The 18737-nt window shown below is 41.0% G+C and overlaps 1 long non-coding RNA gene and 1 pseudogene across 2 annotated transcripts; one reads left to right on the top strand and one right to left on the bottom strand.

The window, feature by feature from the left end:
- Positions 1-367: 367 nt before the first annotated feature.
- On the top strand, positions 368-1500 carry LOC144373262 (heterogeneous nuclear ribonucleoprotein A1-like; annotated as a pseudogene).
- Positions 1501-4382: 2882 nt separating this feature from the next.
- Positions 4383-8369, bottom strand: LOC144373261 (uncharacterized). Of its 2 annotated transcripts, XR_013432995.1 has the most exons (3): positions 6698-8369; positions 6042-6170; positions 4383-4735 (listed from the first exon to the last, which is right to left on the bottom strand). It is a non-coding gene; the product is annotated as an uncharacterized LOC144373261 (long non-coding RNA). The 2 variants fall into 2 exon arrangements; XR_013432994.1 differs by having other exon boundaries at positions 4383-6170.
- Positions 8370-18737: the final 10368 nt, after the last annotated feature.

The following is an 18737-nucleotide window of genomic DNA, read 5'->3' as shown; positions in this document are numbered from 1 at the left end:
GGGCCTGGGACACAAAGAGCCCTTCAGAGAGTGACCCAGCTCCTGTCCTCATAAAGTTTTCCTCACTTCTCAATAGCACCATAGTCAATACATGGATCTTTGGGGGACACCCCAGTTCTAAACGATAACAAAGGTCAACTCAAGGTGTGGAGAAATATTTGGTTACACAAACCAAGATGGAAACTGTTGAGATTTCTTGTTCCAATAGCCAGAGGCTAAGTGTATATTTCCACAGGTTAGCGAAGGACATGGCTTATCACATTAACGAAAAGTGCAGAATTGAACTATCACAAAACACAATAAAAAAGCTCAAAGTTGGCTTTTCTGCCCGCGGATGCAGCATAGAAAGCATCGTTAAAGTCTCTTTTCCTGCTGCCATCATGTCTAAATCAGTGTCCCCTAAAGAGCCCGAACAGCTGTGGAATCTATTCATTGGAGGGCTGAGCTTTGAAACAACTGATGAAAGTCTTAGAAGCCATTTTGAGCAATGGGGAGCACTCACGGACTGTGTGATTGTGAGACACCCAAACACCAAGCGCTCTAGAGGCTTTGGGTTTGTCACTTGTGCCCCTGTGGAGGAAGTGGATGCAGCCATGAATGCAAGACCACACAAGGTAGATAAAAAAGTTGTGGAACCAAAGAGAGCTGTCTCAAGAGAAGATTCTCAAAGACTGGGGGCCCACTGAACTGTGAAAAAGATCTTTTTGGTGGCATTAAAGAAGTCACTGAAGAACATCACCTACGAGATTATTTTGAACAATATGGGAAAATCTAAGTTATTGAAATCATGACTGACCAAGGCAGTGGAAAAAAAGGGGGCTTTGCTTTTGTAACTTTGATGGCCATGACTCTGTGGATGAGATTGTCATTCAAAAATACCATACTGTGAATGGCCACAACTGTGAAGTGAGGAAAGCCCTGTCAAAGCAAGAGGTGGCTAGTGCCTCATCTAGCCAAAGAGGTCAAAGTGGTTCTGGAAACTGGTGGTGGTCGTGGAGGTGGTCTTGGTGGAAATGACAATTTTGGTCATGGAGGGAACTTCAGTGGTCATGGTGACTTTGGTGGCAGCCATGATGGTGGTGGACATGGTGGCAGTGGGGATGGCTACAATGGATTTGGTAATGATGGAAGCAATTTTGGAGATGGTGGAAGCTACAATGATTCTGGGAGTTATAACAATCAGTCATCAAATTTTGGACCCATGAAGGGTGGAAACTTTGGAGGCAGAAGCTCTGGACCTTATGGTGGTAGAGGCCAATATTTGCCAAATCATGAAACCATGATTGTAATGGTGGTTCCAGCAGCAGCAGCAGTAGCCATGGCAGTGGCAGAAGGTTTTAATACTGCCAGGAAACAAAGCTTAGCAGGAGAGGAGAGCCAGAGAAGTGACAGGGAAGCTAAAGGTTACAATAGATTTGTGAACTCAGCCAAGCAGTGTTGGCAGGGCCTAGCTGCTACAAAGAAGACATGGTTAAGACAATACTCATATGTATGGGCAAAAAACTCAAGGGCTGTACTTGCGACTAATTGTATAACAGGTTATTTTTAGTTTCTGTTCTGTGAAAAGTTCAAAGCATTCCACAAAGGGTATTAATCTACTTTGTTTTTGGCACCCGGGCTGTTGATTGCTAAATGTAATAGTCTGATCATGACGCTGAATAAATGTCTTTTGAAAAAAAGCTCAAAGTTGAAGTTACAGGATCTTCATGAGGGTCATCATATCCTGGGGTATCGGGGATCAATAGGTGGCAAAGAAAAAGTGGGTGTGGCTGCTGCAATGGACAGGAGAGTGAAAGCAGCTATCAGAATAGTCCATCTCTTGCAAAAGAGGGTATAGGCCCATTGTGTCCCTAAAAGTGAAATACCTGAGGGTCTTCTAAATCCTGACTGGATGTGAATAAGCAAAAGAACCATATATAAATTAGGGGTTTGTTTGAGCCATTAAGGCACAGAAGCCACTTTTCTGGGAACTCCTGGGTGAAATTCCCCAGTTCAAGAAAGCCCAGATCATGCTGGCCCTTGTCTTGGCTCACAGCTTTAGGACCAAACAACCTATTTCCTTCAAGATCCTTGCAACACCAAGAAACAAGCACCAAAACAACCCTCCTACCACATTGAAAACTATCTACTGACCCCCTTGATCTGTACCACGATAAATAAGACAAGCATGGGCCTATTCTTTGTTAGAAGTCAGACCCCTTTGATCAGCTCAATGGGTCACACCTACCTTTGAAAATATATAACCTTTGCCTTTTTGACTTTACTTCTTGATATATTACTTTCATAGTTTTTGGTGACCTTCACCCTTGTGAGATAGGCATGGTAACCATTACACTATGGTGATCCTCTACTCAAAATCTGAATCCCTCTAAAGCTAACAAGCTACAATTCATTGCTTCATCAATAGCCTTCAGGACAGGAACCCTCTCATTTTCTTAACAACTAAAATGTCAATAGCCAAAGTTAAATGAGAAAAATTCCAAAGTTAATAAAGAACATTTAAATTATGCTTTTTAATGGATTATTTTAATGGATTATTATGTTTGTTAGGGATGATGCTAACAGTAGTTCTGAAAATTATTAGAACAAGAAGCTGGCAATCTGAAATAATTTATTTCAGTGTTCTCATAATTGTCAGATTTCAATGTGGCTTATCCATCCAAGCAGGCCTGCCTTGTAATTAAATCATATAAATGTTTTATTGGTTCTAATGTAATTCCTAAACAGGTTAAATCAAATAAAAGCTTTGATAAGTATTTGTACCACTCCATACTACCTTTGGAGCTCCACTTACAGAAAGTTATAAAAATTATTTTATTTTTCTGATTTGTAAATGTGTGTACATAATGCTTATGTCTATGTTACATGATATTAAAATTGACTTATAAATCAATAAGCATGCTCATATTTTAAAATTAACATAAAATGGACCCAAATAGCTTTAATTCACTTGATTTAAAAAGTTTCAATTGAAATAGGGTAGAGAGATAAAAATAAAGATATCTTTAAAATTATTAATTCAAAATTTTCCAGCTGGTTAAATAATTAAGTTGGGGTTCAGTGATAGAATGCTCCCCTAGCACATGCGAGGCGCTCGGTTCAATCCTCAGCACCACAATAAATAAATAAAATACAGATATTAAAATAATAATAATAATAATAATAAAGTTGTTAATCCCTATGATATTTAAAATTTATATCTATTTGCTTCTAACAATTTTCTTTAACAGGAAAAAGATAATTAATACTGTTATCTACATTTGTTTGATGTCTTGTATCTTACAGTTAAGAATAAATACATTTAAGGTAAAGGGGAGTAATTATATGTCTTTATTAAAACAGGTACTTATTGATTTGCAAGGTTAGAGTGCTAGAATGTCATCCATTGGATGCTAAAATATCATCTACTAAATATAAAAACATCAGATCCTATTAACTAAAATATACTTAAACTTTAGATGTGTTTGTAATTTGGTTAATATAAAATAAGATCTAAAATTCCTTTATTTTCTATGTCCTCATGAGAACCAAGGGGCTGGGAGTTAAACTTCTATCAGGTGTGATTTATATAGAAAGGTTTAAGAAAAATTTCACCCAGTAAAGTAAAAGGCTATAAATGTCTCAGTAAATTAAAACAAAATATGTACAAAATAATTTTCAAAATGTTTACATATAGCTAAATTGGTTACATGAAATTAACACAATCAGCTGAAGTTATTGAAAGATTTTTACTCTTTAAATCCTGCTAAGTTTCTGACATGAGGCCTATTTACCAATATAGATAAGATCTTTTCACAGACCTTTATTACTTGGGCATTCTAACTAAAGGATAAAAGAAATAAGAAATACTGAAAACATTAATCTACTCTCATTCCAATAAAATAATTTTTTATGTCTGTTGAGTTTTATTATTTTAAAAAAAACTAGTTTTAAAGGATTTAAGGTATATAAAATTTTGTTTAAACAATAACTGTTATTTTAAAAGTACCACATTACATTCCATATTTCAAATTTTTCTTTAAAAGCTAAACTTGGTTAATATAAAAAAATCAGTGTAATTATGATAATTATTAATAACATATTAATTGTATCTTTATTTCCCAAATATACACGTCATTAAAGTACAAGATTTAAAAGAACATTTTACTAAGCTGATGTTCTTCAAACAAAAGTTTCTACAACAATAGCTCTTAAACTATATAATAATAACAAATTAATTGGAAATTAATGGTGTTATTTAATATTTTATATTTAAATAAATACGTTATAAAATTTTACGTTACTCTCTACACTGAGAAGTAAACTATATTTCGAAAAGACAATTAAGACACACTGGCTTATTTAAAAGTTAACAATATGAAGTATATAATTTTTTTTGTGTGTGTGGTGTTAGGGATTGAACCGGGGGCCTTGTGCAAGGGAAGCACTTTACCAACAGGTCATGCCCTGCTTTGAAAATATGATTCTTGCCATTTTGTATTTATTTCTTGATAGATTACTTTCACAGTTTTTATTTCACAGCCAGCCCATCTCTCCCATGGGTACCTCACCCATGCTGGATATGAACGGAGAGCTGTAGGCTAAGTTAGAATACATGATGACGTACTGGAGGCCTCTGGATTTGTACTTCAATCTTCATCTGCTCTATGGAGGAAGAGCAGGGAGTAGATGGGCAGAAGACCGTTAAGGCCAGTTATTTAACTGAATCACATTTTCAGAAGTTTCTTGGGAGCACCTTTAGAAAAGAAACAGGTGTTACTTCGACTCTCTGAAGAAATTCTATCTCAATTCTTCTGGGTGCTCACTTTGGGATATGTATTTCCCTCCATCCATTACCCAAGGATCCAACAGCCTCTATCACCCTCCTCCCTTCTTTCCCACAGGCCAGAATCAGTTCCTGCCCTGCTATAGGCTTTGGTCTCAGGACTGAAGCCCTAATGACTGGATCTGCTCCCTGACTGGAAGTCTGCTCCTCCCCCGATAGGAGGGTCCATAGGACCTGGGGATGCGGAGAGTCCGGCCAAAGAGAGGGGATATGGAACCTAGTTCCCAGACTTTGGGTGGGGTTGCAGATGACATGTTTCTTCCCCCTTCTCCCTCAACCTCTCCTTACCTGGGAGCAGCAGAGCTCTAAAAGTGACTGGCCCTGCCTACTCCCTCCACTCTGGTTAAGTCAGCTGGAGCATCAGACCCCAGCAGCTGCTCAGCCCCACCAGTCTCTGCAGAGGCTCTGCTCAAGGCAGGGGCTGCTGAGCTGGCTCAGGATCTGGAGTCTGCAGGAGGCTGGGTTCCAGGGCCACAGCCCAATCCTGGTGTTGTAGGAGTCCCCAGAGAACTGGCATCCTCTGCCTTCATCCTGAACAGACTCCACTCTGTTTTCAACTCAGCTTCTGGAAATGAGCCTCCTGTGGAAATGCAGCCCTGAACTCCAGCCTTCCAGGTTGGGCTGGGAAAGGCCTTCCCTGTGCCTTACCCTGGCATTAGCCATAGGACCCTCTCTCTCCCTCTCTTTTATATATGAACATAATAACTTTATTTTAAGTTTAAACTCAGTGCCTAACACATGCTAAGCAAGCACTCTACCACTGAGCCAGGACCGAGGTCCCAGGACCCTCTTCTTTGACTGTGGGTATGAAGTTCCTTTCTCTGTACACACTGAATGGAGATACCATGCTGCCATCTTTCAGGATTGGGTATTTTCTTCCTGTGTTCCTGTTATCTCCACACCATGCCCCACTGTGTCCCTCTTATAGAAATCTGGTCTGAACCAGACCTGCATAAGCTAAAACCCTTTAGAATCCACAGGCGGCCTTGGTATGGTCACTCCTCTTTCCCTTGGGCCCTGACAGGGAGGATTTCTCAGAACTCAGGGCTGAGCATGGTCAAGCTATTGCTTCCAGTGACTGGAGGCCTGATTCTTCTGTCTCACCTCAGAATGGGAAGGACCAGTCAAGGTACAGACTAGGATCTTGGGAATTTACTTGCCTGTCCTCATTGCTCCCCCATCTCCCCCATCCCTCTCTTCAATCTGCCTACAATACCTGTCAGAAAAAAAATTATGATGCATCCTATGATGAGGATTCTAGTGATTAAAGGTACTGAATTCCAGTGATTAAAGGTACTGGCTGAGGACTTCTCAGTGACTGTGTCTGGGGTGGTGGTTGAAGGTCCTGAAATGAAAACACAAAAGTGTTAGCCCTTCTTCAGACCAAAATATGAGGACATATCTGCTTAGATCCTGCTGCCCCAAGTCATTCAGGAAGGCAGATCTCTGCTATGTGGCAGCTGCTGTGACAGGTCCTGAGAAGTGAGGGAGACAGGAAACAGGCCATGTCTTTAAGGGGCTCATACAGCTAATGGGAGAAGCCTGGGTGACCATACAACTCATCCTTCCTGGTGGCAGAATATGAGGAGACCCATGAGGATGGTGGTGGAGAAGCTGACATGTGAAGTGATTTAGAGGAATTTCCAAAAAGAGACGAGCACATGTCAGACCCAAAGAATGTGCACTAAAAAAGACACATTAGGAGGTGAGAAGGGAAAAAGATAGGAAGACTATAACTATGAATGTTAACCCAGGTCTGACTCATGCTTGATGGATTGTACACACACACACACACACACACACACACACACACACACACACACGTAGCAGCATCTCATGTGAATCCCACTTCTTCCCCCTCCTGCCAGTTACCTGTTGGCTCCAACTCCGCCTCCCATTCCTTCAAGTTCTGAATCCAGGTTCTACAGTCACCTATCGAGGACCTGTGCAACAACTCGGTCACCTCCTTGTCATTTTCCCACATTTTTTTCATCCAGTTGGACCCAGGATGTATCTCTCTCCACTTTCTGTTGTCTGAGTCAAAAAGGAGCCACATCTGTTCATTGAAGCCAAACTTCCAGGAGCTGTTGGATTTATGCTGACAACACATCCTGCCCTCCAGGGTGTTCACACCTGCCCCCATCAGAGAGAAATCATCCTCCTTTCTTAACAAATCCTTTGTCCAACTCAGTACCACCTTCCCTGTTTTCCTTCTAATCTGGCTGTGTTCTATCCTCCAAAACAGCTATGTCTGGGCTTTTAGAGGGACCAACATCTAACTCTTTTTTTTTATATGCACACAATCAATTTCCTTCAACCAATATCAGCTCTCTCATGTCCCTGGACTATCCTTACATACCTCTGGCCATGTCATTTTCTGCTTTAATGTCAGCTAGTTTCTGATTTAGTGTATTCCCAATATCTCTCAGTGAGGTTTTCTGCTCTTCCCAGGTGACTGTGGCACTCACTTTCCCTCCCAGGGCACTCAAGGAGTTAACCTTGTCCATGCCACAGTCATAGGAGAAAAAATTCTTCTGGTCCACCTGGGCGTGGACTGTACACCATTGCTGTCCAGGTGCTGCCTTAGAAGTCATAGCAAAGGGAGTGAGTGCCTGTGAGGAAAAAAGGCGGGTTGGACTGGTAAGAAAGGACCCTTTAGGCATCTCCTCTCCATCCCTCTGAAGGGCTGAGCTGGCAGAGCAATAATGGCCCTTCCCAAGCTCTCTGCTTCACCTGTTTAAGGTGAGCATGTTCCCCTCCTTTGAAGTGGAGGGGACAACAACCTCATGTCCCAGGACATAGCCCACTTCCCCTCTGCCCTTTGAACAATGCCTACACGCAGCAGCACATCACCTTGCAATGGTGGTGCCAGGCCTGCTGTGAGGGAAGGGCCTGCCTGGCAGAGGACGATCAGACACAGGAGAAGGGACTGTGCATGCTGAGTCATGGTGGGTGCAGTGAGGATGGGATCACAGCTGCATGAGAAAGAGTTCATAATTATGGTTCATAGCTTTTAGCTTGACTCTTAGGAGATGGCACTACTGTCCCAGGAGATTGCCTTTTTTTAGGTTGGAAAGTGATATTGTAATCTGAATAAAATGAAAAATCCATAGTTTGAAGAAAGGTAGTAAAGGAAGGAATCAGAAGCATGTGCTTTGTGGCTCAGAAAATTGTATATGCCAGGTTAGATATACTAGAAAAGCCAGAAAAATGACCAGTCCACTGTGATTTTTAAGCAAGCCTGGGAGACTCTTGTTTATCAAGTGTATTAAAAATATCTAGTATCCAAACCTGAACCAAAATTAGTGGAAAGGAAGAAATAAATAATAAGTTCAGAGCAGAGCACAAATAATGAATCAGAGACTAAAAAGGAGCACGAGAGAGTAATGAAATAAGGAGCTGGTTCTTCAAAGAACTAAACACAGGTGAAAAGTCAGTAGCTAGACAACTAGGCAAAGTAGAGAGAAGACTCAAATTCAGACAAGAAAAGGGAAAGGTTGCAACTGACACCACAAAAGTACAAAGAATCATTTGAGATTATTAGGAACAAAGATACCCATGTTTGTTATTATTTGCAAAAATTTGGTAACCTAGAATAAATGGAAAAATTCCTGAACACGTACACATATATATCTTACCCAGCCAGATTGAATCATGAATAAATAAAAAAGCTGAGCAGACCTATAATAAGTAACAAGATTGAATCAGTAGTAATAGCCTTCCAGAAAAGAAAATTCCAATATAAGAGAGCTTTACTGCTAAAAGTTCTACCAAATATTTGAAGAACAGTTTCTAGTTCTCCTTAAGTAATTCCCAAAAATAGAAGAGAAAGAAATTCTTCCAAATACATTTGATAAAGCCAGCAATTCCATGATACCAAAACCTGACAACACACACAAAAACTAATCCACAGCTATTTTTTAAAAATATTTTTTAATTGTTGATAAAACTTTATTTTATTTATTTATTTGTATGTGGTACTGAGAATCGAACCCAGTGCCTCACACACGTCAGGCAAGTGTGCTACTGCTGAGCCCCAGCCCCAGCCACCACAGCTAATATTTTTGATGAATAAAGATACAAAAATCCTGAACAAAATACTAGCAAACTAAATTCAATTGCCCACTAGAAAGATTATTCAACATGACCAAGTGGAATGCATCTCAAGGATGCAATAATGGTTCAACACTATCTAATCAATAAATGTAATATCCCACATTAACAGAATGAAGGACAAAACCGATATAATAGATGTAGAAAATGCATTTGATAAAATCAACATCTCTTCATGATGAAAATGCTGAACAACTAGGTATAGAAGGAATACATCTCAACATGATAAAAGGTGTGTCAAATGAGCCATCAGCAAGCATCATATCAAATGGATAAACACTGAAAGTTTTTTTCTCTCAGATCTGAAACAGAAGAATGATGCCCATTTTACGACTTTTAATCAATGGAATTCTGGGAGTGCTTGCTAGAGCAATCAGGCAAGAGAAAAAATGAAGGGCATCCAAACTGGGAAAAAAGGAATAAAATTCTCACTGTTTGCAGATGAGCTGATGTTACATTTAGAAAACTCCAAGGACTTCACCCAAAACTAGTAGTGGTAATAGATGAATTTAGCAAAATTGCAAGATACAAAAAAATAAAATTATTAGAGTTGTTATATACAAATAGCAAATCATCTGAAATAAAAATCAAGGAAACAATACTACTTACAATAACTGCAAAAAATATAAAACCTTGGAACAAATTAAAATAAAGAGGTAAAAGATCTCTAAAATGAAAACTATAAAGTAATGAGGAAAGAAATTGAAAACAACAACAACACACACACACACACACACACACACAATAAAAAGATAACCAATATTGTTCAAATGTCTATTCTACCCAACAAGATCAGCAGATTCAATGTAATCACTACCAAAACACCAAGAGCATTCTTCACAGAACTAGAAAAGACAATCTTAAAATTTCTATGGAACCACAAAGCTCCTGAAGAGTCACAGTTATCCTGCATGAAAAGAACCAAGCAAGAGGAGTTCCATGACTTGACTTCAAAATACAGGACAAAGCTGGAGTAATCAGAACAGCATGGTGCTGAATTTCAAACAGAAGCATGGACCCATGGAACAGAAGAGAGAGCATAGAATTCGACCCACACACCTACAGCAGCCTATTTTTGAAAAAGGTGTAAGAATGTACAGTAGAAAAAGGACAGTTTGGGGGCTGGGATTGTGGCTCAGCGGTAAAGCGCTCACCTACACGGGAATGACCCGGGTTCGATTCTCAACACCACATAAAAAAAAATAAAGGCATTGTGTTGTGTCTATCTTAAAAAAAAATTCTCTCTCTCTCTTAAAAAAAAAAGACATTTTTTTCTATACATGGTGTTGGGAAAACAGGGTAGGGAATTCACAGGAAAAAGAATGAAACTAGACCCCTGTGGCTCTTTACTCAGAAACAATCGTCTCAAAGTGGTTTAAATGGGCAGTGGTAAAATGCTTGCTTACCAGGCAGGAGAACCAGGGATTAATTGAAAAAAATAAAATTTTCTTTTTAAATATTTTAAGGCTATTGTAATGGGAAAATATTTTTTAGACAAGACCCTAAAAGTAGAGAAAACAAAAGCAAAAACAGATAAACAAGATGAATCAAAATAAAAAATCCTCTGCACATCAAAGGCAACAGTTTTGGGAGTGGAGAAACAACCTACAGAATGTCAGAAAAGATTTGCATGTTGTGTATCAGGTAAGAGGTTATATATGGAACTCAAAGAACTTAATAATTAGAAAACAAATAGCCTGATTGCAAAATGGAGAAAAAAATCTGAAGACATTTCTCAAAAGTGATAAGTAAATGGCCCATAGGCACACAAAACTGTGCTCAGTATCACCAGTCATCTTTGAAATGCACATCACAACCACAAGGTGACATCATCTCACTCCAGTAAGAATGACTGTTAACAATAAAACAAACAAACAAACAAAAAGTGCCTGCAAGAGAATCCTGTATATTGCTAGCGGGATGTAGATTCATAGTGGGGGAGAGGTAGGAGGGCTTAGGCAACCAGGGCAAGATGGCAAGGGAGGAGGTTGGGCAGGGCCCAAACAAAGGAGCGTGGGGAGGGTCTTCTGATGAGGTCAACTTCCTGCTTGACCTAAGTGCTGGTGGTCACAAGTGGGGGACCCAATCAGATAGACACTTCCATATTAGCACTCCCAAGCAAGAGATCCAAAAGGGAAACTAAAACAGATGCATGGACAGAGGGGGAACCAATAAATAATATTTAGGAGTATGTAGACAAGGGAGGAGATAAGAAAAGGAGGAATTCCAGAGACCATCAAAAGAACAGGCCAAAACTCCCACTGGATTCCCAGCTCTGAGGCCCCCTTTTCTCAGAGAAGTCCTCTCTATATCTCTCTCACTTTTGCAATAAACCCACTTCTATCTCAGTTTCCTGTTCTTAGATTCTTCAATGAATGAACACAATGATAGGTGTTTTCTAATTATTAATTATAGGTGGTAATAATAGGGCCACTAGGAAAAACAGTATGAGGTCCTTAAAATTTGAAAATTGAACTAGCATACGATCCAGGAATTCCTCTACTGAGTAATAGCCAAAGTAAATAAATACAGTCTGTCAAAGACATCTGCATTCCCATGTTCAATGTAACACTATTCAAAAAGGCAAAGAAACATAAACAACCTAGGTGTCAATCAAGTGATTAACAGATTTAAAGACAATATGATACATAACACAAACTGGAATACTATTCATCCATATAAAGGACAAAATCCTGTCATCTGCAACACAATTGATGAAAATGGATGTCATCATGTTAAGAGAAGTAAGCCAGAAAGACAAGTATCATATGATCTCACTTTCATGTGGAATCCAAAAAAAGTTCATCTCAGTATTTGAAATCAGATGGTGTGTACAGAAAAAGGGATGGGAGATGTTGATAGATGGGAATTAATTTGCAAGTAGATAACAGTGATAATTTCTGGTGTGCTCCAGCACAGTAGAGTGACTGTAGAAAACTGTATTTTGTTTAACTCAAGAATCTAGAAAAGGGCTGGGGTTGTGGCTCAGTGGTAGAGCATTTGCCCGTCAAGTATGAGGCACTGGGTTCCATCCTTAGCACCACATAAAAATAAAATAAAGGTATTGTGTTCATCTACTATATTAAAACAAAAACCTTAAACTAACAACCAAGCCCTAAGGAGGGGCTCAGGTTCTACTCCTGGACATCTACTCATATCAGAAACAGAGAAAGATACCAACAAAGGGACACATGTAAAAAAAAAGAGGAAAGAAAATCCATCTCATTTGAAGTGAAAGTCCGTGATCTCAGAAAACATGAGGAAACAGGCACGCCCCCCCCCTTTCACAATGCTCCAACAAAGGATCCCACAGTTATAGAAGTAGATAAAATCACAGATAAAGATAATGAAAAACTAATTATTAAAATGTCCAATGATCTAAAAGAAGATCTAACAACTGAATAAGAGAATAAATGCAGACGAAAGACCATGTCGATAAAGAAACGGCGATATTGAAAAGAAACCAATGAGAATAGCTGTACATGAATGAGACAAGGAATCAAATTAAAAGTTCCCTGGGGACAGCGCCAACGCGTTAGACTGCCTAGAAAGCAGCGCTTCCAGCTTTGAGGATAGGACGTCAGGCCGTGAAGACAGAGTGAATCAGCTGACTACCCGGTGTGCAAAGAAGAATCCAAACGAGGGGCGCGGCAAGGTCCCGGGCGCTGGGCTGTACGGCTCTTCCCGCCGCTCTCCTTTCCCTCACGTGTCTCCCTGCCCAGGCCGCCCTCCTTAGGCCGGGCGCCGGCAGAAAGCCGCTGCCGGCAGCGCTCCCAGCTCTCGGACAGTGACGGACTTTTCCCTGCTGGGTTAGGTCCTCTGCCACTCGCCCCCATCCCCGCAGTAACTGTCTCCGGCATCAGCAAGGAAGCCACCGGTCCGCGGCCCCCGCCCTTCACCCCCCAGCAGCCAGCTCTCCAGACCCCTTCCCTGCACCCTCTCTCCGGCCGCCCTCTCCCCCCACCATCTGGCTCTCCCCCCACCTCTCGCCCGCTCCCTCCGCTCTCGCCCGTTCTCCCCGCCGCCAGCTCCACTGCCCCCCGCCGGCTCTCCCCACTCGGCCTCTCCCTCACTGCCCCCCAACTGTCCCACGCGTCTCCACGGCTGTCGCTCCCAGGCCCGTGCCCTCCGCTCTTGCCCGCTCTCCCTGCGGGTCCCCGCTTCTCTCCAGGTGGGCCAGGGAGGGAGAGCAGCGCGACCAGGGTCCCCCTGCCTCTCTCCATCTTCCCCGCCCTCCAGCCTTGCTTCTTGCCTGGGACTGGCTCGCGGGGCTCTGGGTCCGAGGGTTCCGGGCACCCCGCCTCTGCGTCCTCCCCAGGTCGGCGGGACGTCTGGTCTCCGTCGTGCTCCGGCCACCACTTGGAAGCACTTGCCGGGTCCCGCCTGGTCCCTTTCGAGGACTCCGAGCCTGCTCCCCATCCGGCCTGGTATGGGGCTCCTCCTTGTGGCCAGAGGAGAAGATGGACCGGATCTCGGGGCCATGGCGCCTCACCTCGAACTCCTACCAGCTGGGTGTTCTGGGGGCGGGCCGCTAGGCGGCTCCAGTCCTGAGGCTGGGGATAGGCAAAGCGCTGCTCTGGCTAAACTTTGATAGGTGGCACAATACCTTTATTTTATTTGTTCATTTTTATGTGGTGCTGGGGATCAAACCCAGTGTCTCACGACTGGTAGGCAAAAGCTCTACCACTAAGTCCCACTAAGTCCCACTTGCAGGTTTTTTCCCCCTGGGTATGGGATAGTTTTCAAACTTTTTTTTCCTTAATGTGTAAAGCTGTGACTGTAACAGTTACAGTTCATCTTCTGAAAGTAGCCGTCATTGCTCTAAGGCTTATTTTTTTTAATTCCCCCTTCTCTCCTCTCCCCCTCCCTAACAAGTTTAGGGAGATGGTGTAATCTTTTCTTCCCCTAGTTGATTGCCCTGGAACTCACCCACTACTGGGAGGAGATGACTGCTGGAGATCTGGAAATCAAATGGATCTAAAAGACATCTACAGAATATATTACCCCCAAGCAGCTGAGTTTACCTTCTTCTCAGAAGCTCATGGAACCTTATCCAAAATAGACCATAATCTAAGTCACAATGTACATCTTAAAATACCAAAAAATTGTCATAATGGCATGAATCCTTTAGGATTATAATGGAATGAAACTAGAATTCAACAGTAAGAAAAAAGAATTGATACCACATAAATACATGGAGATTGAATACTCTGAAATGAATAATGGATCATAGAAGAAATTAGAGAAAAAATCATGAAGTTCTTAGAGACAAGTATGAAGTGAGAATCAATATATCAAAACCTCTGGGATAGTATGAAAGCACTTCTAAGGGAAAAATTCATAGTGCACAATGGCAATCTTTAAAAAATGGAGAGATCCTAAATAAATAATCTTATGCTCCATTTCTAAGACTTAGAAAAGGAAGAGCCAACTACTCCCCAAAATAATGAAATTGAGAATTAAAAAAATATACAGGATCAATACAGGAAATGGTTGGTTCTTTGAAAAGGTACATAAGATTGATAAGCCCTTAGCCAAACTCACCAAAAGAAAAGGAGAGAGAAGCCTTTAACAAAAAGGATGAAAAAAGAGATGTTATCACAGACATTTCTGAAATTCAGAGAATCATCAGAAACTATTTTGAAAATGTATACTCCAATAAATTGGAAAACCTAGAACACATTGAATAAGTTCTAGACATATACAATCACCCAAAGTGAACCAGGAAGACATTTAAAACCTATATAAAGTAATAAAATTGAGATGAAAATTAAAAGTCTTCCAACAAAGAAAAGCCCAGAACAAGATGGATTCTCAGCTGAGTTCTATCATACCTTTAAAGAAGAAATAACACCAGACTTTCTCAAATTATTCAACAAAATTGAAAGGGAGGGGATACTCACAAATCCACTCTCCAAAGTTAGTATAACTCTGATACCAAAACCAGATAACGATAAATCAAGGAAAAAATTACATAGCAATCTCCCTGAAGAACATAGATATAAAAATCCTTAATAAAATGTTAGCAAACCACATAAGAAAACATTTTAAGAGGACAATACACCATGATCAAGTGGAATTCATCCCAGGAAGGTAAGGTCTGCTCAACATGTGCAAATCAATAAATGCAATTCTTAGCCAGGTGTGGTGATGCATGCTTGTAATCTCAGTGACACGGGAGGTGAGACAGGAGGATCCCAAGTTCAATGCCAACCTCAGCCTTGGGGAGGCACTAAGCAACTTAGTGAGAAACTGTCTCTAAATATAATACAAAATAAGGGCTGGGGATGTGGATCAGTGGTTGAGTGCTCCTATGTTCAATCCCTGGCATGCCCAAAATAAAATAAAATAAATGTAATACTTCACACAGATAGAATTAAGGACAAGAATTGTGTGATCATCTCAATAGATGCAAAAAAGGCCTTTGATAAGAAACAGAACCCATTCATGTTAATCTGGAGAAACTAGGTATAGAAGGAACATACTTCAATATTATAAAGACTTGATAACAAACCCAAAGCCAATATCACACTGAATGGAGAAAAACTGAAAGCTTTTTCTCTAAAATTAGCAATATTACACTTTCACCATTTCTATTCAATTTAGGTTTTGAAACTCTACCCAGAGCAAGTTGTCAAGGGCAGGAAATTAAAGGGATACAAATAAAAAAAAAAGAAGAATTCAAACTATTTGTTTGCTGATGACATGATCCTATATCTAGAAGACCCAAAAAATGTTAATCAGAAGACTTTCTAGAAATGATAAATGAAACCACCAAAGTAGCGGGATATAAGAACACATTTATAATAGTTTCCTATACTCCAACAGTGATTCAGCTGAGAAGATAAGAAAAATCACTTTATTTAAAATAACCTCCACAAACAAACAAAAACAAAACCCCAAACCAAGAACCAAAACCCAAACCAAACCAAACAAAAACATCCAAACCCTTGGGAATTAATATAATCAATGAGATGAAGAACTCTACAATGAAAACCTTAAAACTCTTAAGAAAGAAATTGAAGAAGACCTCAGAAGACGGAAAGACCCCCCCCTTGTTCTTGGAGAGGCAGAGTTAATAATGGCCATTCCTCCAAAAGTAAAATATAGATATAACGCTGCAGTCTGGCTGGGCACAATTCATGAGCCACTTATTAAGCAGGAAAGAACTTTATTTTTTGAACGCACACACTGCACCATGCCAGCTCTTCAGGAATTCCCTCAGAGGCCAACTGCCACCACAGGCTCTCCCGGCCAGCACCTCAACTGCTCTTGAGGCAGATTAGCTGGGTTGCGTGGGCAGATCCAAAAGAGTCCCCCAATGAGCAGCTCTGTGGTCTGAAAGGGCTGGGAAACAGCCCAATGAGCATCACCACAGAGGAGCCAATCAGCTGGTGCTGGGGCCAGTTTGGCTGAGGCTCTCAACAATTTAATATCATCCCCATTAAAATACCAATGACATTCTTTACAGAAATAGTGTTGAGAGCCACAGCCGAAGGGGCCCCAGCAAACTTCCAGCTGCCAGCAAACTTCCAGCTGCCAGCAGAAGATAACGCCATCATACAATCCATAGGGACAAGGCATAGTTGAAAGAGCTCATCAAACTATTAAAATGTTCTTATTAAAGCAAAAAGAAGGAATTGGGAATGGGTATTTATTCCCCAAAGATAAACTTAAAATAACCCTTTTTACTCTAAACTTTTAAAATTTGGATTCATCAGGGTTTAGTGCTGCAGAAAGGCATATATGTCCAAAAAATGTACATAAGCCCAAGGTACTTTGGAAGGATATTCTAACAGGAAAATGGAAAGGTCCTAACCCAGTAATTGTCTGGAGTTGGGGGTCTGTTTGTGTGTTTCCACAGGGAGAACAGCAGCTGATTTGGATTCCAAAGAGATTAACCAAAGCAATTTCTACAGACCAAAAATAAGATGATTTGGCTCAAATCCATAACAGCTGATATCCAGAACTCCAGTTTGGCTACCCTTACATCTGTGACAGAACCAGGATGCTTTTTTTAAATATCTATTTTATTATTGCCCTTTCCCACATCATGAAGTTCTATTTTGTTTTTTGAGCTCATACAGACCTAGGTTAATGTTTTGCTGATCAGTTCTATTTTTTGACTATAGAGTTTTTAAACATTGCAATGGAGATTTCACCTTTAAAAAGTTATAAGGCCTTTACTATTATGTTATGTGTTGTGTGCACACTTGTGTTTTATGTTGTATGTTTGTATGTACGTATGTCTATATATCATATATGATGAGCGCTCATGAAAAAATGGATCCAAATATATTTTTTTATTCACGTGATTTAAATGGTTTAATTTAAATTGGGTAAACAACTGTTGAGGATTGTTTTAATATGTGAACAAAAAAGAAGGTTAAGAGATCTGTTTACTTTCACCTTTCCTTTTCATTATATTTAATAATTCTGTTCAAGATAATGTAAATTGTCAAGAAAATTGTTTTCTTTTAGTGACTTCTGGAATGTTACATAATTTTTTCTTTAACTGCTGAGGGCCATTGCCAAGTAGGAATGAGGCATGGCATGACCCAGCTCATTTGCAGTGACATTTCATGTAAGGTGACCTTGCTCAAGGACCAGGGCGGATTGGGTTTAGGGCGGATCAGGGTTTAGGGTGCTCCTTGGGTTTAGGGCGATTCCAGGTTTAAGGTGCACCCTGCTGGGAATGGGGCGTAACCTGCTGCCTCAGGCACGCCCACTCCTTGAGTTCCCATTTAGTTCTGGCAGGATTCAGAGAGTATTTGGGATTCAGAGCCTGGTGGATTTTGCCCAGAACGCTGATTTCTCCAGAACGTGTGTAGAGTGCCGCTGTGAGTTCAAGAATAAACAATTGCTGTTTGAATCTACAAGGCTGTGAGTGGCTCGTGACTTTCTGCCCAGCCAGACTGCAGCATTTAACCATTATTGCCAGAATTCCTATCTTCATCCCAGTGCTGGTGAAGACAAAGATAAAACCAATCTACAGCTTCTGCAATAGCCATCACTGAACTGCTTGCAGAACTTCCCAGTGCTGGTGAAGACAAAGATAAAACCAATCTACAGCTTCTGCAATAGCCATCACTGAACTGCTTGCAGAACTTGCCTGGACTATGTATCACTTGTATGCATTGTGAATTCACCTGTATGCATTGTGAACTATCTGTTGTTGCAGTGACTTGTGGTAGTGTTGGGGTATTTTTGCTGATGATGTCATCGGTGGTACAATTTATCCAAAAGGAGCCATCAATTGGCTTGGTGTTTCTTCCTCCCTTCTGCTTGTCATGATCGTTCAGCTAAAATTTGGGGGCCAACAGAGGTGAGGCAAAGAACCTCACCCCCACCCCCGGTACAAAGACCTCTCCACAGGTGTGGCTGTATACTGGACAGTCAGTGACGGGTAAGATCCAATTGCAATGGTACCAACCTAAGACAGGAGGCTGACACCTTGAGGTCAGCTCATCCAACAATGGGTAAGAACCATATGTACTATTGGACAACCTAAGGCAGGCACGGTCCCTAAGCCATATGCTTGTTGTTTAAACAGAGAGGGGGAGATGTTGAGAGCCACAGCCGAAGGGGCCCCAGCAAACTTCCAGCTGCCAGCAAACTTCCAGCTGCTGGCTGATGATTGGCTCACAGCGGTCCCAGCAACATCTAGCTGATTGGCTCCTCTGTGGTGATACTCATTGGAGATGCTCATTGAGCTGTTTCCTTGCCCTTTCAGACTGCCAGCTGATGATTGGCTCACAGCAGCCCCAGTAAAATCTAGCTGATCCGCTCCTCTGCTGTG

Source organism: Ictidomys tridecemlineatus, unplaced genomic scaffold (genome assembly GCF_052094955.1).
Source record: "Ictidomys tridecemlineatus isolate mIctTri1 unplaced genomic scaffold, mIctTri1.hap1 Scaffold_335, whole genome shotgun sequence".
NCBI lineage: Eukaryota > Metazoa > Chordata > Mammalia > Rodentia > Sciuridae > Ictidomys > Ictidomys tridecemlineatus.
This window is presented reverse-complemented; position numbering and strand designations above follow the sequence as displayed.